This window comes from Carlito syrichta, unplaced genomic scaffold (assembly GCF_000164805.1).
Source record: "Carlito syrichta isolate Samal-C Ts95f unplaced genomic scaffold, Tarsius_syrichta-2.0.1 Scaffold303749, whole genome shotgun sequence".
Taxonomy (NCBI): domain Eukaryota; kingdom Metazoa; phylum Chordata; class Mammalia; order Primates; family Tarsiidae; genus Carlito; species Carlito syrichta.
This window is the reverse complement of record NW_007247845.1, coordinates 900540-924554: the sequence shown is the minus strand read 5'-3', so window position 1 is coordinate 924554 and position 24015 is coordinate 900540. Positions and strand designations below refer to the sequence as shown.

The window sequence follows — 24015 nt, the reverse complement described above, 5'->3', positions numbered from 1 at the left end:
CTTTTTTCTTACTGAGAGGCTTTTAACTACTGCTTCAATCTTACTACTCAAATTGGTCTATTCAGGGTTTCTATTTCTCACTGATTCAAGGTTAGGGGGCTCTATGTTTCCAATAATTTATCCATTTTCTCTAGATTGTCTAGTTTGTTTGCATAAAGGTGTCCATAATAGTCTTGGGTGATCTTTTGAATTTCCATTGTATCAATTGTAATGTCTCTATTTTCATTTCTGATTGAGCTAATTTGAGTCTTTTCTCTTCATTTCTTAATTAATCTACTTAGGGGCATCTATTGGTTTTGTTTATCTTTTCAAAGAATCATTTTTTGTTTCATTGATCCTGTTTTTTAAAATTTCAATTGTATTTGGTTCTGCTCTAATCTCTGTTATTTATTTTCTTCTGCTATCTTTAGACTTATTTGTGTTTTTCTAGTTCTTTGAGGTGGGATGTTAGGTTGTCAATATGCAGTCTTTCAGTCTTATTAATATAGGACTTAAGCACTATGAATTTTCCTCTGAGCATAGCTTTGACTGCGTCCCAGAGGTTTTGATAACTTGTTTCATTATTGTCATTCATTAGAAGGAAACCTAAAAATTTCCATCTTGATTTCATTGTTGACTCAAAGATCATTCAGGAGATTGTTTAACTTACGTGTTTTTGTTTGGTTTCACAAGTTTTCTTGGTGTTAATTTCTAGTTTTACTCCATTGTGGTCTGAGAAGATACTTGATATAATTTTGATATTTTTGAATTTATTGAGACTTAACTTATAGCCTATCATATTGTCTATCTTGGAGAATGTTTCATATGCTGATGAGAAAAATGCATATTCTGTAGCTTGGGGAATGGAATGTTTTGTAACGTCTATTAGTTCCATTTGTTCTAGAGGCTGGTTTAACTCCAGTGTTTCTTTGTTGACGTTTTGCCTTAGTGATCTGTCTGCTGTCAGTGAAGTGCTGAAGTCTCCCACTATTATTGCATTGCTGTCTATCTCTTTTTATTTTAGGTATAGAATTTGTTTTATAGTAGAATTTGGGGGTTCTGGTGTTAGGTGAATTTATATTTAAATTTTTTGTCTTCTAATTGAATTGATCCCTTTATCATTATATAATAGGCATTTTTGTCTTTTTGTACTGTTGTTAGAGTCTGTTTTATCTGATATGCAAATGGAGACTCTTGCTTATTTTTGGTTTTCATTTGCATGGAATATTTTTATGGCACATTTTTCCTCATCTCTTTACCTTGAGTCTATAGAAGTCTTTGTGACTTGAGTGGGTCTCTTAAGGCAGGAGATATATATATATTTTTTAATCCAAGCTGCCAGTCTAAATGTTTTTAATGGAGCGTTGAAACCATTTCTATTCAGAATTTAAAATGATATGTAAGGAACTATTCCATTCATCATACTGGTTGTTATCTGATTGCTTTATTTATTTATTTATCTATCTATTTTCTCCATTGTGTTGGTGTTCCACAAGGCCTGTGAACTTCATGATTTCCAGCATTTTTCTAATGGCTTGTTTTGACCTTTTCTTTCAGTATTTAGAACTTCTTTGAGTATTTCTTGTTGAGCCAGTCTAGTGTTGACAAATTCCCTTAGGACTTGCTTTTCTGCAAAGGACTTCATTTCTCCTTCATTTATGAAACTTAGTTTTGCAATATACAAAATCCTTGGCTGACAGTTACTCTATTTGAGGAGAGTGAAGATGGGGCCTCAGTCCCTCCTGGTTTGCAGGGTTTCTTCTGAGAAGTCTGGCCTTAGTCTGATAAGTTTACCTTTGTACATTATTTGATGCTTTTGTCTCACTGCTCTTAAAATTCTTTCCTTCACATTAACTTTACATAAGCATATGATTATATGCCTTGGGGATGACCTTTTTGCAATGAATCTTCTGGGATTCCTTGGGCTTCTTGTATCTGGATGTTTAGATCTCTGGCAAGGCCAGGGAAGTTTTCCTCCATTATTCCCTCAAATAGGTTTTCCAAACCTGTTGCTTTCTCTTCTTCCTCAGGAACACCTATGATTCTTAGGTTTGGACATTTTACATAATCTCACATTTCTTAGACACCTTGTTCCATTCTCTTGATTCTTTTTTCTTTATTGTTGTCTGATTGGGTTAATTCAAAAGCTTTGTCTTCAAGTTCTGAGATCCTTTCTTCTGCTTGTTCTAGTCTACTGTTAAAACTTTCTACCGCATTTTGTACTTCCCTAAATGATTCTTTCATTTCTAGAATTTCAGCTTTTTAGTTTTCTATCTCTTTGGATAACTTTTCATTCATGTTCTGAATCACTTTTTAAATTTATTCTTGTTGGTTTTCAGCTTTCTCCTGAAGCTCATTAATCAAATTTTATAATCTTTTAGTTTCTATGTCTGGAATTTCAAAAATTTCATTTTGGTTAGGGTTTGTTGCTGAAGAATTGGTGAGGCCTTTTGGGGGATGTGTGAACTGTGTTTTTCATATTGTCAGAATTATTTTTCTGGTTCCTTCTCATTTGAGTAGATGACATCTTTTTATTTGAGGTTGATAGGGGACTGATACAGGCACTGTAGGGTTCCCTCGGTGTGGTGAATTTCTCAATTGCTAGTTGTGGCAGTCCTGTATTGGTACTTACACTGGTTCACAGCATCTTGAGTGGCTGGAGTGTTTTGAAAAGTGGTTTTAGCTAGGGCTTAGGATTAGGTCTCCCCAAAGCTGAGGTGTTATATCCAATGTGGTGGGCTGTGCTGTTGACCTCTGGCTAGAAGGTAGCGCTTGGGGGAGAAAGCAAGCTGTGATGGTGGGTGTGGGGTTTCTCATTGGCATGGGTTGCTCCAAGGAAATGCCCAGCCAGTCTAGGCCAAGGGCAGGACTCTGGGAATGCAGAAGAAAGAGGTGAAACACCCCACAAGTGTTCACTCTTGGCTACCCCAGTGGTGATTAGGTGTTGGGAGCCAGCCACGGAGGCCCACTGAGGGTTAGGAAGGGCCGTTGACCCCGAGACCACTAGGATGCGTTCAGGAGCTATTGACCCCATTTCCTCCCCCTTTCTACTCAGCACTAACCAGATTAAACTCCTGTGAGCTCAAAACATAAAAACTCTCAGACCAGGATGAACACAAGCTAACTTTAGAAGCTCATTGCTCCGATTCTTCCACAAACTGCAGTTTTGGCTTCTGCACTAGACTGGAGTCCAGTCTCTTTCTTTCTCTCTCTCTCTTTCTTCTTCCCCCCCCATTGCCGACGCCGTCTCCACCTTTGGGGTACCCTGAACCCAGCTGGAGCTGGACTCCGGCAATTAGGAGGAAGTCTTAGGCCACTGGAATAATGCTGTCATGCAGGGCAGTCCCAGAAAAGTTTACAGGGGGAGAGAAAGGTTGCTATGGCTCCTGCCTTGGCTTTAGGCAATCTGTGATTTGAATGCCAAAGTGCAGCCAGCCTCAGGATCTCAGACATTCTCAAGCAACCTGCCCCAGCCAGAAACCATCTGCAGCTGCAGGGTTTGCCCTTGGGGTCCATCCCCTCCCAGGCCAACCAGAAAGCAGCCCTGCCTGCAAGGGTTGAGTTCCTGGGAAATGGCAGCTGGTGCTGCTCAAGGCTTTCCTTTTTCCTGTACCACTCCACAGCCGAGCACAGCTGTGGGTAAAGCAGTTTCCTGTGAGCAACTGGAGTCTCATAAGGCTGGGGGCCCTGCAAGTTTGTGGCAGGAGCACATAATTCCTGAAATCCCCTCACTCATCTTCCCCACCGTGTACAGAGGCTGTGGTGGACTCTGGTAGTGCAGGTAAAAATCCAGCCGGTTCCAGCCTATGTTGATGATTTTTTTATTCTTCTTTGCACTAAGTGGTTATTATTCTTTTGGAGAGTTGTGGGGTGTGCTGCTGGTCCTGTTCCTCTCTGGGTGCTGAGGAAACTCTATCTTGGTTTACTCTGTAGGAGAAACTCACTTTACCTGTCTCATGTTAGTCATCTGAATGCTATCTTCCCCATGTGTTCTTTGTTAACATACAGAAATATAATTGACTTTGTGTCCTTTGACCTTACTTAACTCATTCATTAGTTCTAGGAGATTTTTTTTTTTTTTTTTGTAGACTCCCTGGGATTGTTTGACAATCATGTCATCTGCAAACAGAGAAAGTCTTATTTCTTATTTTTTTTTTTTTTTTGAGTTGGAGTCTCACTCTGTCGCCCAAGCTGGAGTGCAGTGGCCGCTCCCAGCCACCACAGCCTCACCCTGCTGGGCTCCTGTGATCCTTCTGCCTCAGCCTTCTGGGTAGCTGGAACTACAGGCACATGCTACCACGCCCAGCTAATTTTTGATTTATTGTAGAGATGAGGTCTTGCCAAGTTGCCTAGGCGGGTCTTGAACCTGCGGGCTCAGGCAATCCACTCACCTCAGCCTCCCAAAGGTGCAGGATTACAGGCTGAACCACTGAGCCCAGCTTATTTCTTATTTTCTAACGTGTATGTCTTTTTCTTGCCTTCTTATACTAACTAGAATTTCCAGCACTGTGCTGAATACGTGGTAAAAGCAAACATTCTTGCATTGTACCCACTATGTATGATTTATTTTCATTTATTGATTGGTTGGTTGATTGAATCAGAGTCTCAATCTGTCACCCAGGCTAGAATGCAATGGCACAATCATGGCTCACTGCAGCCTCATCGCCTGGGCTCAGGTGATCCTTCCACCTCAACCTTCTGAGTAGGTGGGACTATAGGTATGCACCACCATGCCTGGCTTTTTTGACTATTTTTAAGAGGTTAGGTCTAGCTATGTTGTCTAGGCTAGACTCAGACTCCTGGCCTCAAGTGATCCTCCTGCCTCAGCTTCCCAAAGTGCTAGGATTACAGGCATGAGCCACCATGCCTAGCCTGTTCTCAATCTTAAAGAGAAAAGCACTTAGTCTTTAGCCATTAAGTAAAATATAAGCTTTATCAAGTTAAAGGCAATTCCCTTGCTTCCTATCATGTTGAATAAGAGTAGACATCCATGCCTTATTCCCATTCTTATGGTAAAAGCATTCAGTATTTCACAATTACATTTTTTTCCAGATGTTGCTTATCAAGTTGAGCAAGATCTTTTTTCCTGTTTTTTTCCTGAGAGTTTTGATTTTTTTTTTAATCATAAATGAGTGTTGGATGCTGTCAAATACTTTCTACAGATCGATAATATAGGCACATGCCACCCTACCTAGACTTTTTTATTTTTTGTAGAGACAAAATCTCATTATGTTGCTCAGGTTGGTCATATGATTTGTATTCTTAGGTCTTAACAGTAGATGACATTAATTTGATTTTTCAAAATTGACTTTTGAAAACTGAACTATCCAGCATCTCTGGAATAAACATCTTTTGATCATGGGGTATAATTATTTTTATATATTGCTGAATTATATGTGCTAATATTTTCTTTAAAATTTTTGCCATCTATATTCATAAGGGCCTGTAATTTTCCCTCCCTTCCTCCTTCCATTCTTTCCTTCCTTCCATCTTTATCTGGTTTTGGTATCAGCATAATACCAGCTTTGTAAATGAAATGGGAAATTCTAAGTTTTCATCTACTTTCTGGTAGAGATTGTATAACAATAGTGTTAATTCTTCTTTGAACAGCTGGCAGAAATCTGTGACATCATTTGGATAAGGGTATTTCTTTTTGGGTGAGTTTTAATATTATAAATTCAAATTCCTTAATAGTCATAGGACTATTCAAATGAACAATTTCATATTGAATGAGCTGCAATAGTTTTTGTGTTTGGAGGAATGGTCAATTTCATCTAAGTTGTCAAATTTATGTATGCAGAATTGTTTGTGCTATTCCCTTATGTTTTTTTATGTTTCCAGGGTCTGTTGTGATATCTTCTGTTTCATGATACTGATAATGTCTTCTTTTTTGTCAGTCTTCCTAAAGGTTTGTCAATTTTACTGATCTTTTAAAAGAATCAGCTCTTTCTTTCACTGATTTTCTCAATTCAAAGAATCAGCTCTTTCCTTCACTGATTTTCTCAATTTCTCTGTTTTCAGTTTCACTGATTTTTGTTATCTTGATATTTCTTCCCTCCAGCTTTCTCTGGGCTGATTTTTCTCTTCTTTTTCTAGGTTCTTGAAGTGGAAGTTTAGATGTTTTTGAAACTTTACCTCTTTTCCAACGTATGCATTGATTGCTACAAATTTCCCTCTCAACACTGCTTTAGCAGTATCCCATACATTTTGATATACTGTATTTTAATTTTCATTCAGTTTCATCCATTTTTTTTTTGTAAGCTGGAGATATCACTTTGTGGCCCAGGTTGAAATGCAGTGGCTCCATCATAGCTCACTGCAACTTTCAACTCCTGAGCTTAAGTGATCCTCCTGCATCAGCCTCCTTATTACAGGTATGTGTCCTCCCACTTGGATTTGTGTGTGTGTGTGTGTGTGTGTGTGTGTGTGTGTGTGCGTGTAGATAAGTTCTCATATGTTATGCAGGCTGGTCTTGAACTCCTGGGTTCAAGTGATCCTCCCATCTCCGTCTTCTAAAGTGTCAGTATTATAGGTATGAGCCACTGCTACTGGGCATTTCCATCCATTTTAAAAATTTCCCTTGAGACTTAATCTTTGACTTGCATCTTTGGAAGCTGTTTAATTTTCAGACATTTGGAAATGCTCCTGTTATTTTCTGTTACTGATTCTAATTTGATTATAATGTCGTCAGAAAACGGACTTTGCATTATTTCAATTCTTTAAAATTTTTGAGGTTGTTTGACAGCCCAGGATGTCATCAATCTTGCTATATGTTCCACTGGCACTTGAAAAGTATGTATATGCTACTGTTGTTGGTGAAGTGTGCTATAGTTCTTCTATATTCTATAACACTTGATTTTCTGTCTAGTTCCACCAAATCTATAATTATAGCTAGAGACAGCAACACCAATTATGAATTTTTTTGTTTCTGTTACCAGTCTTTCCTTCATATATCTTGCAATTCTGTTGTTTTGTGTGTACACATTTATGATCACTATATCTTCTTGATAATCCCTTTTATCATTATATAATGTCCCTCTGTTTCCACTAATTTTCTTTGTTCTAAATCCACTTTATCTGATATTAATATAGCTGTTCCTATCTCCTTTGATTAATGTTTGCATAATATGTCTTTTTCTATCAGTTTACTTCCAACTTGCTTAAACTGCTATGTTTGGAGGGAATTTATTATAAACATCATATAGTTAGGTCATGTTTTTAATTTACTACTCTGTCGATCTCTATCTTTTATTTAGACCATTTACATTTAATGTAGTTATTGACAAGGTAGAGCCATTTTAATTTTTGTTTTCCATTTGTTCTCTCTGCTTATCATTTCTGTTATTTTTCCTGCTTTTGTGAGAGTTAATCATTTTTTAGAATTCTATTTTTATTTATAGTGTTAGTGAGAGGCTGCTTTAGATATTACATTATATACACATAATTTATCACAGGCTACTCATGTTGTTATTTTAAGATGGAATTAAGTATAGAAATCCTACCTTTCTTTACTCTCCCCTGTTTATAATATTATAATTTTCTTAAGTATTTTCTTTACATACACTTAGAACCACACCAGTATCATAATTTTTGTCTCAATGATCAAATATAACTTAGAAAACAGAAAAGAAGAAAAGTCTATTGTATTTATCCACATTTTTGCTTATCACATTCTTTCTTCTTTCCTCATATTTCTTTCTTTCTTTTTTTTTTTTTTTGAGTTGGAGTCTCACTCTGTCACCTAGGCTGGAGTGCAGTAGCATACTCACAGCTGAAGCGGAAGGATTGCTGGAGCCCAGCGGGTCGACCCGCTGGGCTCCAGCAATCCTTCTGCCTCAGCCTTCCAAGTAGCTGGAACTTCAGGCGTGCACCACCATGCCTGGCTAATTATTTGTTTATTTATTCATTTATTTATTGTAGAGATGAGGTCTTGCCATCACCCAGGCTGGTCTCAAACCCATGGGCTCAGGCAATCCTCTCACTTCTGCCTCCCAAAGTGCTGGGATTACAGGTATGAGCCACCGCACCCCACTGTTTTCTGATTATTTCAAAGTTCCTTCTTTTATTTTTTTTCTTTTGGTTTAGAGAAATTCTTTAGCCATTCTTCTATAGTAGGTCTCATGGCAATAAATTATTAGTTTTACTTCTGAGAATATCTTTATTTCCCCTCCCCCTCCACTCCTGAAAAATATTTTCATTGGGTGTAGGATTCAGGGTCAACAGTTTTTTGTTGTTGTTGTTGTGGTTGTTTTTTAGTACTTGAAAAATATTGTGCCACTTTCTTCTGGTCTCATGGTTACTGATGGCTTTTCAAGGGGCTGCATCTGGTGAAGGCCTTCTAGCTAGTAAGGACTCTATGCAGAGTCCTGAGGGAATGCAGGGAATCACATGTTGAGGGGGTCAAGTGTGCTATCTCAGGTTTCTCTTTCTCTTCTTATAAAGTCACCAGTCCCACTCTCATAAACTATTAATTCATTAATCCATGAATGGATTAATTATTCATAAAAGAGAGTCCTCATGACCCAATTATGTCTTAAAGGCCCTATTGGCTTAATACTGTTACATTGGGGATATTTCAATATGAATTTTGGTGGGGAAAAATACTCAAACTACAGCATTATCTTTAAGGGGTCATGTTTTTCTGGCTGCTTTCCAGATATTTTTCTTAGGCTTTACTTTTCAGAGGTTTAATTATGATGTGTCCCAATGTGAATTTATTTGTATTTACCTTGGGTGGGATTTGCTCAGCTTCTTGAATCTGTAGGCTTATGTTTCCCATCAAATGAAGTAAATTATTTCTTTGAGTATTTTTCCAGCCCTACTCTTTTTCCTCTCCTCCTGGGACTCTGACGGTAGGAATGTAACATCTTCTGTTACAAGATCAAAGGTCCCTAAGATGTTGTGGATTTTTCAGTCTACCTTCTCTCTATTGTTAAGACTAGATAATTTCTATTGTTCTATTTTCCAGTTTGTTGATCCTATCCCCTTCATTCTGCTGCTGTTGAACCCATTCACTAAGCTTTTCACTTTGGTTGTTGTACTTTCTCAAGTATTAATACTTCTAAATCAACAGAATAGATTGATATTTTATAGATTTTAAATTCTACAATATGAAATACACATATATAGAATTTAATTCTAATATGATCAGAATATATTTCAACTATGCAAACATAGCCATATCAATAATCACAGCAGAAACATAGCTATAAGGTTTTCCTTCCTTCTTTACCCCTCCCATTCAAATATCTATTGTTGGACCTTTTACCAACTTAATAGGCTAAGATAAATTTCATTAGTGTTGGGGGTCTATTTTTTTATTTATTTATAAAGTTTTAATACAAAGTTTATTAGTGAGAAGAAGAGAGGGAAAGAGGAAGAAGCATGCCAGAAAGATCTGATATGGACGAGTCCCTTGAAAAGAAAGACCTATTGAGGTATATTTTAAAGTAAACTTTCATATTAGAAGATACCATAGAGATGCAAATTTTTTATACAACAGCAGTGTTTTTCAAACTTTACTGTACATCAGAATGACCTGGAAAGCTTGTTAAAACAGATTACCAGCCCCTCCCCATAGTCTGTGATTTAGTAGGTCTGGAGTGGAGCACAAGAACTTTTTTTCCCCTAGAGACAGGGGTGCAGTGGTAGAATCATAATTCACTGTAACTTCGAACTGATCCCTCTACTTCAGCCTCCCAAGTAGCTGGGATTACAAGTGTGAGCCACCACTACCAAGAATTTTACTTTCTAACATAGATGATGTTGATGCTGCCAGTCTGGGGATCACACTGACAAAATGATGCAATGATTTTAGATGAACGAATAATGTTGTTGACAATACAGACCAGATTATTAGATTTCCTTAATTCCATTGTATAATTATTTTCTACCCTTTATTAAATATATGAAATATCAAATTTCTAGTCATTTGTACTGTAAGCACAGATTGTTCAGAGGTTCAATTTATTAGTAAGTAAAGTTAGATATCTTCACAAATGATTTCTTATAGCTTATGCTTGGAAATCTTTATTAATGAGAAAGAAAGGTTATCTCAGCAGAAATCAAAGAAGTAAACTTCTCTTTCCACACCAGTCTTTGTTACTATTATCTTTTTGTCACTCCCCTACAGCTTCTCTTCCTCTTTACTGGGCTTACCCTTTCCTATCCCTTCCCACACACCTTTCCCAACTTGGCTATAAACACCCACAATTAAATACAAACAGACTCACTCAAATACAAATTAACTTATTCACTCACAGAGCATATATACACATTTTTATACCCACTCATTTTTATTAATACCATGCTGAGGTGGAAGAAGAGTGAAATTTAAGTAAGAAAACTGGATTTTGGCAGAGCTTGAGAGTGGGGAGATTCTTATGTGAGAGAAATAGTAATGCCAAGGCCAAGAGGATTATAGGGTGAAGTTAGAACCATAAGCCCAGATGGGATTTATTTTTAGTTTAGAAGGTAACTTAAACTGAAGAGCAATGAAGAATGTTAACACACTATGTTAATGGAACTTGTGATGTTCTGTTACCCGGAAAGAAAGGCAGAATCCTTTGCTCACATTAGTGAATGAAAGCCAAACTACAGGATGTGACATTCAGTTATTAAGAAAAGAATAATAACAGCTGACAGCTGCTCTCATGTCTTTGAACATCAGAGCATTGTTTCCAGAGACAGCCTTTCTGCCTGTTATCACAGATGGTTATTAAAAATCTAATTCAGAAGAGAAAATCAATAACTATGGTGATGAGATTAATTAAATCTCAAACTGATATTATAAATAAAACAGGCAAATTCCATCACATGCAAATTTTTCTACAGTGTAGAATATTTATTGTAAGATACTAAAAATGTATTTATCAGTGAAAACCTATCATTTAGGTTTCATTCAGTCAATACTTAAGAACACTTTGTGCTAAATTGATAACCAGTAATCATTTTCCCTTTCTTTTAATATACTGTTGCCAATTTTAGTTGGTTGCTTGGAAACATTAAGTAAAACACTTGAAGCTAATGTAAGAGGGATAAGGACAGTGGTGGGGGTTGGTAGTATATTAAAAATACAAAGATTATAACACAACTATGGGCCAGGCATGGCAGCTCAAGCCTGGTAATCCCAGCACCTTGGGAGACCGAGGCAGGGATCGCTTAAGCCCAGGAAAACAGCCTGGGCAACATAGTGAAACCTCATTTCTACAAAAAAATTAAGAAAAATTAGCTGGGTGTGGTGGTACACACCTGTAGTCCCAGCTACTTGGGAAGTTGAGGCAGAGGGATCACTTGAGCCCAGGAGGTCAAGGCTGCAATCCAGCCTGGCTGACAGAGTGAGACCCTGACTCAATAATAATAACAACAACAACAACAACAACAACAGTATTAATACAACTATGTATAAAAGATGTGAGACTGCCAGCCAAATTCTGCCTGCTCACTGTTTCCACAGGCTGACAGGTTGAAAACTAGAAATACGTAGCTTTTCACAACTACAGCCACCAAAGTGAAACTGACACTTTAAATTGGCCATATGATTAGAAGATTGATAATTGTTCCTGGCTAGGTAGCACAGGTGGCAACAGCAGTATCTGAGGTTCAAGAGTCTCTATGCAGAATGAATATTCAGGAGAAGGAGCCTGGGCCTCCCTTCCTTATCCCCCTACTGCTGGAGAGGTACTGATATAAAAAGGTTTGCTGCGGATAACACACTCTTGGAAACTACTGTACCCTAAGTTTCATCATAAATATTTGTAATTAAGTAATAAATAAGTAATGAAAAAGCGCCAGTTTTGGAAGTAAGAGACTGGGTTGAATAGCTGGCTGGGTTACTTTGTTCACTTTAGACAAGCCAATGAAACTCCTTGGGCCTCTGTTTAAGGTTCCAAAGAACTTCTAGGGCCACCTCAGGGGAATGGTGCTGAGTCGATAGGTTTACTCAGAGTAGCTTAGCTTTACTTTTCTCAATATAATGATGCTCTAAATATTTTTTTATTTCCAAAAAAGTATTTTGTCACAAAAATAAGAAAGAAAAAATAGGTTTAAAACTCATGCATAAGCAGACCTTGAACAATTATCATAATACTATAAGAAAGGGATTGACAGTAGTGGGAAATGCCAGGGGAGGGCGAGGATGGGACTGGTATAGTGGAAAACTGCCAGGGGAAGGGGAGCACACCTCATCAACAAGAGTACCTACATAATGAACATTTGTATAACTAGCCCTAAATTCATCTTTAAAATACAAAATTTAAAAGTTAAAAAAAATGACTAGTTTAGATAATTTCTTAGATCATTTTCATCTCTACAACTATTCAAGAACAAAATGGACAAGACTTATAAAGTAATCAAAAAGTTTAAAAGTTTTCTAGTAGTGTGACCTACCTAATGACCTGTCATACAGAAATTGAAGAACCATAGAAACTTATAATGTATGTGTCATCTAAAAACCTGATTTTAGTTATTAATTCCCGCCCTACAACATGGTGTAAGAAAATTCCTTAAAAAAGAAGCAAACAACTTGCCTTTTTTTCCTGGATCTACATATTACATGTACAGATGTGACGGTTTAAAAATATGTCTATAAATTCTTTAATATGCCTTCCAACAAAAGATGAAGTCTACTTCCCTTCCTTGGGAATAAGAGCCAGCCTTAAAGGCTCCCTGCTAATGAACAAAATGTACCAAAGTGATGCTGTATGACTAGCTTATTAAAAGGTAATAACATTTCTGCTTGGCTCTCTCTTTAGTGATGTTGGTCCTTGAAATTTAGTCACCATACTGTGAGGATGCCAAGAAGCCACAAGAAAAGCCCACATGACTGCGTTCCAGCCCCAGCTCCAACTAAGGTCCGGGCTACAGCCAGTACCCTTCATAGGCATGGAGGCCAGCAGGCCTTTGGATGACTCCAGTTCTCAGTCTTCAAGCCACCTCAGCTGATGCTTAGGATGCTTAGAACAAAGATGAGCTGGTCCCACTGATCCCCACCCAATTATACGTGTGAATAAAATAAACGTTGCTGTTAGTTTAAGCCACTAAGTTTTGTGGTGGTTTACTATTAGGCTTGATACTGAAACATGTATAAACATAAATCATGTAATCTCTGAGAATCTTATATTCCTCATCTGTTAAAGAAACACAGCCAGGCGTGGTGGCTCATGCCTATAATCCCAGCAATTTGGGAGGCTGAGACAAGAGGATTGCCTGAGCCCAAGGGTTTGAGACCAACCTGGGCAACTTGGTGAGACCGCATCTCTACAATAAGTCAAAAAATTAGCTGGGCATGGTGGCACATGCCTGTAGTTCCAGCTACTTGGAAGGCTAAGGTGGAAGAATCGCCTGAGCCCAGCAGGTCAAGGCTGCAGTGGCCGTGAGTCTACCACTGCACTCCAGCCCGGGCGACAGAGTGAGACTCCAACTCAAAAAAAAAAAAATAGAAGTTTTTCAGGTTAAGATGGTAGACTGAGCACATTTAATTTCTCCCAAAATTCCACTAAAACTACACTAAATGGTTCTGTTGTTTTAAAGACAAAATGGCCATAGCCTGAAAGGTAAAAAGTGGCTAGAAAGCAGAAACACCTGTGGAAACTGAATTAGTAGACATGAAAGAGCTGAATATCATGCCCCAGTAGAGAAAGATGAAAAGTAACTTGATTTACACTGCAGAATTCTCAAGGGGCTAAGAATCTGGAGCTGGTAGTGTAAGGGGGAGGAGATAAAATAAGAACAACTATGGTGAAGATTGAAGAAAAAGTTAGATCCCTAGATCTCCTCCCTGCCACTATTGTTCCTCCATCCCTACTACAGCAGAAATCTGGAAATTCTATGATTTGGAGAGGGTATAACTGGTGCTTTGGACTGGGAAAATGCCAGACACAGATGAGATTATAAGACCTATGCTAAGACATAAGGGCAGTAAATCACTAATTGCTGAATACTAAATGATCAATCAAGACAGAGTCCTAGACTTCTTCCCCCGGCAATCAGAATACTTACCCTGTCCCTTCCACAGACAGAAGATTGGAAGACACTTTCCTGGGGAATCTAACTAGCCTGAGAAAAGATAAGTAAAGATATTGACCCCAATCACCTATTATGAAGCTTACGGTCAACATAACCACATTACCTATGTCTCACTACTTTCCAATCATCTATTTGGTTCTTGACTGTTCACTATGAGTGGAAAACCAAGAACTACCAAACTTCTGATGAAAGCCTCCGATATGGAAGATAGAGACCAAAACAGACAAAGGCAACTTGGAGAAATCAGAAACCATGCAGGGAGAAGAAAAAAAAATTTAAACCTATTACGAATTTTCTAAGATGAACAAAAGATAGTATAACCATGAAATAAAAGGATGCTATAAAAAGAAAATATTCAGAGGAGAAAAATCCCTGATAATTAAAAGCATAATAGCAAAAATAGACTGCTCAATGGAAGGATTTTGAAAAAATTCCCTAAAACATAGAGCAAAAGAAAAGGGAAAGTAGGAATGGAAATACAAGAAAATTAAGAGTCCAGCAAGTCTGGGTTTTTTTGTTTGTTTGGTTTTTGAGTCTGAGTCTCACTCTGTCACCTAGGCTGGAGTGCAGTGGCACACTCATGGCTACCCCAGTGTCAACCTGCTGGGCTCCAGCAATCTTTCCACCTCAGCCTTCCAAGTAGCTGAAACTACAAATGCGTGCTACCATGCCCAGCTAATTTTTTATTTATTCTAGAGATGCGGTCTTGCCAAGTTGCCCAGGCTGGTCTTGAACCCGCGGGCTCAGGCAATCCACTTGTGGTTTTTTAAATAGAAGACTCAAAAACAAAGAATAGAAAAAGCAGAGAAGAGAAAATAATCAACAAAATTATTCAAGAAAATTTCCTGGAATTTAAGGACATGAACTGCTAGATGGAAAGGGTATATTGAGTATACAGCACAAGGGACAGATATAAACTCACAGCAAGGCACATCACTGTGCAACTTCAAAACCCCCCAAGACAAGGAGGTGGCTCAACAAGCTTCCAGAAAGCAATAAGGACAGAGGCTGAGAGACAGAGACAGGTCTCTTATGCAAAGTAACAGGAAGCACGGTGCCCTAAGATGAGAGCTGCACTCCAGAATGGAACAGAGTGGCCTGAACATTTGTGATTTTGATGCTTGTCATCACCAAGATCCTGACTGCCTTTGTACTCTTCTTTTTTAACCAAACACAAAATGAACAAGTAGGTGAGCCCAGTTCTTATTCTTGGTTTGAAGAAGTCTGCTCTCCTCATCTTGCTCAGCTATTCGAATCAGCTGATGACACCAGGTTCACCTCCTAGACTTAACCTACAATACTCTTGATAGCTGGAGAGGTAATATTTCCTCCAGACATCTAATAATTAGTCTAAATTATAGCTCTGCCAGATGTCTTGATAGTTGCCCTTACTTTCCCAGGATTCACTCATAATGAAGTACCTATAAAAAAGGGAACTGTAGTTATCTCTGGACAAAAGGGTGGGGCACCGTGATTGGGGTGGGCTAATTGGGGCTTTTAAAGTACTGACAAGGCTCTTATCTTAATTTCAGTGCTGAGCTCATGGTCTTTAACCCTTTACACAAGGAGACATCTCACTGATCACTGACCAGCCAACTCGACCACACATTTTAATGAAATGTGAAAAAATGAATTGTTTCATATTAAATAGTATTGTATTGGAACCAATTATCTTATTGTAATGACATTTAGCTTATAATGGAATTTTGGACATTGAGGAACTTATTTGTGACAAAAAAAATCAAAATTTTATGCCTGAAAGATGTTTATATCTTATGTTTTTCTAATATGTGGTAATATGTGAAACGGTCACCGACCGACATGCATTGCAGGTTCATTGTTACTTGTTGTGCAATAGTAATTTGTTTGACGTCTTTCACCTGGTGTTTTTCTATTCCAGCAAACAATGCAGTCTCGTTTTCTTCCATGTTAATAATAAGTAATTCATTGTTCAGTCTGTGCCCCACTGTGAAAGCACTTCACACATTCTCTTTTTACTTACCACCAGCTGATTTTTTTTAATGTATATCTCAGTATATATTCCATCTCTTTATTTGCTTTTTGTGCAATTTGAGTGGAAAACTTCAAGGAAACATACACTTTTGAAAAATCTCCACTGCTATGTTTGTCCTGTATAATCACCAGCAATCTCTTTATGTTCCCTGAGAGGGGACATCCGAGTAGTTTGCTAGATTTATGTGCCCCCTGAGAGGGGACACCCCAGTGCTAAAACTTAATTTTGTTATTATTAGAATGTATAGAAATGTTAATTATGGTCTTCTGTATTTGTAACACATTTTCAATTTTAAAAAATGTATGTCATCATTTGCTCATGAGTTAATGTTCCTGTCCACTATTATCTCTTCCCTCACAACTTATATTCATGTATATACTGTCATAACATTTACTGACCTTTTTTTTTTTTTTTGAGTTGGAGTCACTCCATTGCCCAGGCTAGAGTACAGTGGCATGCTCATGGCCATCCCAGCGTCGACCTGATGGGCTCTGGCGATTCTTCCACCTCAGCTTTCCAAGTAGCCAGAACTACAGGCATGCGCTATCACACCCGGCTAATTTTTTTTTTAATTTATTGTAGAGACGAGGTCTATCTAGTCAAGTTGCCCGGGCTGGTCTCGAACCTGCGGGCTCAGGCAATCCATTCACCTTGGCCTCCCAAAGTGCTGGGATTACAGGCTTAACCACTGAGCCCGGACTGAACTTCTAAGACGTGAAATTTAATATCTTTTAAAGGCTTTTTTTCATTTATCTTTACAATTTTATAAGGTAGCTTCTTTATCATCCTATTTTACATATGAGAAAATAAGCACAGAGATTAAACAACTTTTCTAGGACAGCACAGTTTGTAAATTACAGAGCCAGATTTCAAACCCAGCCTGAGAAGTTACAAAACCCATGTTATTTCCACTATCAAATAATGCCAAACCTTAGACCATGTATAAAAAAACAAATAATAAATTAGAAAACTAAATGGATGTAGGAGTTAGTAAACTATAAAATGTCCCAAAAACCCCACAAAAACTTAACAAGGATCAAGCAGAACCAAAGTATTATAAAATTAACCATTTAAATCACAAAGTTTATGTGTAAATGTCATTTTACAACTTGATATGCCTGATTTCCTTTTTCTATAAATGAGTAAATGAAGGTTCATGAGGGCTTAATTATCTGTTTAGGATCACACTGACAGTTATAGATACTCAAAGACTCAATTTTTATTTAATATCATAATCCACAAAGTGTGAGCACAAAGCAGGGCATAAATGAGCTACAATTTGAAGGATCCCTCTATAAGTTTAGTACTCTGGTACTGCTTATGACTACTTCAGTAGTGGCAGGCAGCTGAAACAGGGAAAGACCAGAGAGGATTAGTCATAACAGGTGGTGTTTACATCATTGACTATAGGATGACTTTTCTGAACATTTTGCAAAAAATAAAATTTAAGGTGGGAGAAAGAAAGGAAGAAAGAGGGGGGAAAAATTCTGACTCACAGGACTTTAGCCATCAGAGCCAAATAAAGCAAATACATTCATTGGTTTTTGGAGATGTACTTTTTACTAAGTTCAGTGATGTGTGTGTTTATAAAACTTCAATAAAAGCATAGGTGAAATGTTATGTTACGGGTCTAGTTATATAAATATTCTAAAGTCTTTTCTATATAAGGTTATCTTTAGTAAATAGATGCCTTACTCTGGACACATCTTACAGAATTTATTACAGTTTTGTAATGGGCTGGACACTCCAACAGGGCATAAAGGCTAGAAACCCAGAAAAGGCACCTCCCATTCAATTCTTCATTCAGTAAATTATTTACTGAGTACAGACTATATGTACCATGATGCTGGGTCCGGGAAACAAGCAGATGGATTCAAATTCAAGGAAACTGTAAATGCATTTACTCCTGGACCCACAATCCCACTTCTAGAAATTTCCTATACACCTGCAGATGAACAAAAGGACATATGCACAGAATCATTCATTGTGGCACTGTTTACAATAACAAAAGAATGAACACAACTCATTTATTTTAATAGGAGTCTGAGTAAATAAATTACAGTATATCCAATACAATGGAATATAGTTGAGAAAAAGAATTAAAAAGCTTTCTATGTACTGATACAAAAAGATATCTTGGATACGTTAACTGAAAAAAAAAGCAAGGTGCTGAACAATATATATGTAGTTACTTTTTCTTTAAGAAAAGGTAGAAAATGAGAATACTTATATTTTCTTACATCGCATAAAAAAACACAGGAAAGAATACAAGAGCAATTGGAAAGAGTGTGAAAGTGAGATGTCTAAGACATACTTATTTTTATAGTTTTGCTTTTTGAAACATATAAATGTGTTCCTGATTTAATAAAAAGTTAACGTTAATGTAAAAAATGAAAAAAGATAGCCCTTCCCCTCTCCAAAATAAAAGCTCAAGGTGCATACAGATTCATAAAAAAGATAAATATGTAAACAAATGAATGTAGCAAAATATTCTAAGTTCTTGATAGATATACCTCTCTCATGAGGATAGCTAAGAAAAGCCAAATCCAAGGTACTCACTCTGACCTAGAAAAAGAGCTTAGAGATTTAGTCCAAAATCAGTTCATTCTCAAAGGAAACCTGGGGATGGGGTCATTTGGACCTCGAAAATACTTCTAGGGTAGGAATCTTAAAGTAGCAAGTCCTTTGCTTTCCCTATACAGCAAGCCCTGTGCTGGGTTTCTTCCAACAGCCTGTTTCCCTATCTGGCCCTCAAGCTGCTCTTAGAAAAACTGTGAAACTCTATGGTAGTTTACCCTGAATAGATCACAGGATGCACACACAGATCCAATCCCCATTTAAACTGAAGACCACCTTGTTCTATTTCAGAGTGGCAAAGACAGCGGGATGTATTTCTCCAGAGTGTGTACAAACTACAGAGTTCATGACATCCCATCAGGGCTCTGCTGGAGCAAACTCATAAAATGGACTGAGCTAGTAATGAGCTTGCTCTCAAGGTATATGTCAGAGTTCATATTCACTCTTTTCTAAATTACCAAGAGTGCAAAGATATTTTTTAAAGGTTTGGGGAAGAATTGCTTTATTTCTTTTAAAGGTATTCTGTGCTGCTTTAAAATGGTTTTAAGTAAGTGCGAGTGGGACATAATAACTTTAGAAAGGAAGATAGAAAAGAATAAGAGGGAATGTGGTGTTAACCTCGTCTCTTCCATGACTTGTCATCTAGGTTGTTTCTCTGAAGATGTATCATCGCTAGCAGCTGTTATAGTAGGTAAAACTCCTACACTCTCAAATCTTTAAAAGGACAGCCAATTTTGACAGACATACCTAGTCATGTGATTGGCAAGGAGGAAAGGCATCCCTCAGCTGTTAGGTAAACCCACGCCAGGCTTTTGCAGCTTTTCGAATACCACTTGAAGATCAGGTGGGGAAACAAGCTGTTAGAGAATACCCAGCAGAGGTCCTGCTACCAGAGAAGAGGGAGGAAAATGATAATAATTGCCAAGAATGATGCATCTTTGAGAAAACAAACTTATTGGCAAGTAAGAGAGACTTCCCAAAAGATCAGGGAATTGTAAACATGCTTACATTTGGAAGACTTAGTCTGACTTCTCATTCAGTAAAAGAATTCTTTCTGCAGCACCTCTAACATATGAACTCCATACTCCACCTGAATTCAGGTGGCACCCAGACAAATCCGCAGGGAGAAGTCAGCACCAGGAGTGCAAAAAGGTCTGTTTATCTACAGTGGTGTATGCAAATACCCCACGTTCAGGATGGGGCTAAGTCCAGATTCCATAAGACTGGCACAGATGATAGAGAGGCAGACATTGGTGAAAGCTCAAGATGGTCCATATTCAGAGTCAATATGTCCATTCAAAAATTTGTGGGTATACAAAGTCAGCAAGTTGAGTTAAGAGATGGGGGGGAGCAGGCGCAATGGCTCACACTTATAATCCTAGCACTTTAGGAGGCAGAGGCAAGAGGATTGCCTGAGCCCAAAAGTTTGAGACCAGCCTGGGCAACATGGTAAGACGTCACCTTTACAAAAAAAAAAAAAAATTTTAGCTGGACATTGTAGTGCATGACTGTAGTTCCGCTATTTGGAAGACTGAAGCCGAAGGATCGCCTGAGCCCAGTAGGTCGAGGCTGCGGTGGCTGTGAGAGAACCACTGCACTCCAGCCTGGGCAACAGAGTGAGACTCCAACTCAAAAAAAAGAAAAAAGAAAAAAAAGGAGATGAGGGTATTAGTAGAGACAGGATGGAGCAGGTAGGAATCAGAGTGTGGAATCAATGGCTAAGGAATCTGAACAAAAAGTCCAAACAATGAAGGTTATGGCTATCCATCAGTTCTCTCAACTCCTCTTTTCTCTAGTTGAGTCCTTGTCATTCTCCATAGCATACACTTCAATATTCTTAAGGTTTCTAACCATCTGGTATGAATTGAACTGTGTTCCCCCAAATAGATATAATAAAATCGTAAGCCCTGGTACTTGTACATGTGACCCTAAAATAGGGAATTTATCCAGGTAAGCAAAAATTAGTCGCACAAACCCTTTAGAGGCATAGAATCTTCTCCCACTGGTTGCAGAAGACAAAGTCAGAGAGATTAGAAACATAAAGGGGGTTCAGCACTGGGATCCTGCTACCGCCCTTGAAAGAGTAAGCTTGGATATTGCATAAGGGCTGGTGAGAAGGCCCATGGCAAGGAACTGTGCATGACCCCTAGGGGTTGAGCCCAGTCCCTGGCTGTCAGCCAGCAAAGTGACAGGACATGCAGCTACAAAGAAGGAATTCTTATAACAGCATAAAGAAACCCGCAAGAGGATTCTTGCCTAGAGCTCAACCCAACCAACACCTTGATTTCAGTCTTCCAAGACCCTGTGTAGAAAAACTAGTCACATCCACCCTGACTTCTGACCTAAAGAGCTGTGACCTAATAAATGGGTACTGTTTTCAAGTCACTAGGTTTGTGGTAATTTGTTATGTAGCAATAGAAAACTAATGCAGTGGAGATTCTAATATCTGTTGTATTTTATGCGATTGCTATGAGGTTCAAATGAAATAATATATATGAAAGTTTTCTCTAAATTATAAATATTACACAAATAAAAAGTTGTAATTATTTAGTTAATATGTCTAAAACAAAGTTCATTTCTCTCAACTCCTCTTTTCTTATACTCTTATACTACTTACATACCGGCATCACAATTATAGGTTTGTTTTGTTGTGGGTTGGGGGATTGTGACATAATAAACACTGGTGCCTCCTTGGGATGGGACTGAAGTGATGACATGTGTGTTTGTGTCTGTGTATAAAGAAGAAAGAAAGGTAGGAGTTATCAAAGACAAATGTTCATAAATGAGGTGACATCAATACTACCTTCTGAGGCTGGGCGCGGTGGCTCACGCCTGTAAGTAATCCCAGCACTTTGGGAGGTGGAGGCGAGAGGACTGTCTGAGCCCAAGAATTTGAGACCAGCCAGGGCAACTTAGCAAGATCTTGTCTCTACATAAATCAAATTATTAGCAGGGCATGGTGGTGCACACCAATAGTTCTAGCTACTTAGAAGGCTAAAGCAGAAGGATTGCCTGAGTCCAGCAGGTCAAGGCCACAGCGGCTGTGAGCGTGCCACTGCACTCCAGCCTGGGCAACAGAGTGAGACACTGACTCTAAATAAATAAATAAATACTAACTTATGAGAATGTGGAACTCTAGCCTGGGCAACAGAGTGAGACACTGACTCTAAATAAATAAATACTAACTTATGAGAATGTGGAATAGGTCTAGCACTGGCTTGGAATGTCAAACAAAGTCTGTGTGAGAATAACTTAAGCCACATGCAGCTTAAAGACATAGGCAATTTACCAGAAACTACGTCCTTAAACATGTCTAGGTTGCTTTTGTTTGGTTGGATGTGAAGGACATTTAAACATTTACAGGTTTGTTCTGTCATGTTGCAGGGTGAGGGGCACTAGTATGCAGGTAATGTATGTTTCTGTGATAAAACAATATAGGGCTATAAAGAAACATTAATAATATATACACAAGCCTGCCACCCCAAGGAAACCATGAACAGATTGGTGAGCATCATTTCTGTGCTCAAAGAAGTATAAAAGGTTTCCCTGTACTTAAGAACACTGGAGTCACAGTCTACCTATAATTGTACTTTTTCATTTTACAATGTATTGTGGGCATTTTTTCTAGACACTTTATACACATATCATATTCTTCTTAATAGAAACATACTTTTTACAATATAGATGAACATAATTTAGTTAACAATCCAGCTAGACTGTCACAAATACCACTGTTATAAATAATGTACGTTCTTTCTATATTTCTTTGTGCATATGTTACTTATTTCCTTCAACTAAATTCCCAGACATGAAATTACTAGGTCAGTGAGCATATGCACATTTAAAAATTTCCTGCCTCACCTTCTAGTAGTTTTACAGTTTAAAAAAAAATCTAGCTTTATTACTTTTGAGACTAGCCAGTTGGCCTAAATCCATTTTAAAAATAATTTAATGCCACTTATATACAATATTTTTTACTGATCTACCTACATCTACTTGGCCTTCCTGGTGCCATCACTAGTATAGGTTTACAATATATGGCACGATGGGGGAATTTATTATTTCAGGCATTTATTCTTAGAGATGAAATAGAGAATTATTTTGTTACATTTCCCCCAGGAACTGTTGAAAAATTTATTAAATGTAGAACAAATTTAGTGTACCTGACATCTTTATGATATTTACAGTGTTTTCCCATTCAAACTACCTTTTAGTTTTTTGATAGAGTTTTATAGTTTTCTCTATATAGGTTTTACATATTTTATTTTAGGCTTATCTCTAAGGATTTCATGTATTTTTCATCAAGTCTTCTAGATGATTACTGCTCAAATATAGGAAATATACTGAATATTTGTATTATATTTATATTTATATATTACCTAATAAAGAGACATATTTTATATTGCAGCTGGCTCTCTAATCAAACTTTCTGGTTATTCATGAGTTTTGTATTTCATTCTCTTATACTAGGTAACAATTGCCAAAATATAATAATTTTACTATTTCTTGTAAATATTTACACAGCTTATTTCTTTTTTGTTGTATTAATTAGACCTACCAGATCAATGCTGAATAAAATTCTACTTTCAAAATAATTTAATAATATACTTTCAGCCAAGATATATAGACTATGTATACTCTGAATAATTATAAATACATTTAAAAGTTGTTTACCATTCTTGATGTTAGGAAAAGCAAAATGTGCAGGTGAACTTCTGTTTTCAGCAGCTTCTTTCTTCGGGCTAGCAGTTGACGTAAAACTGCTGAAAGTGGAAATTTGGGCTTTGGCTCCTCTGTCCAAACCCTAAAAACAGAAAAGTTAACATTGCAGCAAAATTCCCACTACCTATATGTAAATTATTTTATTGCAAAAATCATAAACATTTATAATAGAGATTTCAATTTGATAACAAATGGATAAAAGATAAAAATGATGTATATAAAACTGACTTACCTTTTCTTGGATCAAACTGTCTTCAGTATAAAAGAGTCTTACCATCTAACTACCTACAAACTGCGAAGTCTGAAAATGGGGATAATAATAGTTCCTGCCTGGAGTTATTGTGAGGTTTAACACAGATGATGCATACAAAATAATTAGCACTGTTGCTTGTACACAGTGCATGCTCCATTAACATTCACTGCTATTTTAACTTATGCATTTAGATAATACTATTTTGTGATGTTCATAAATATTATTTTTAATAACTGACATGCATATGATACTTTACAGGATGATTCACTGAAGGTTTTCCTGTCATTTGATGCAACTTTAAAAGTTCTGGTAAAAAGATAACCCTTTAGAGTTTTTTTTTTTTCCTAAGCACTGTGATTATATACATTTTGGTTATTACAGGATTTTAAAGAAAAGTAGTGCTAAGCACTTTGGGATCCTTAGACACAGATAACAGCAATTTCCT

General features: G+C 37.5%; 1 protein-coding gene across 1 annotated transcript in view; it reads right to left on the bottom strand.

Moving 5' to 3' along the window:
• Positions 1–23547, bottom strand: part of HECTD2 (HECT domain E3 ubiquitin protein ligase 2) — a 71938-nt gene extending 48391 nt beyond the window's left edge. Inside the window, exon 1 of the mRNA XM_008059176.2 lies at positions 23270–23547. The gene's annotated coding sequence lies outside the window, so the exon portion shown is untranslated. The remainder of the gene's footprint in view (positions 1–23269) is intronic.
• Positions 23548–24015: the final 468 nt, after the last annotated feature.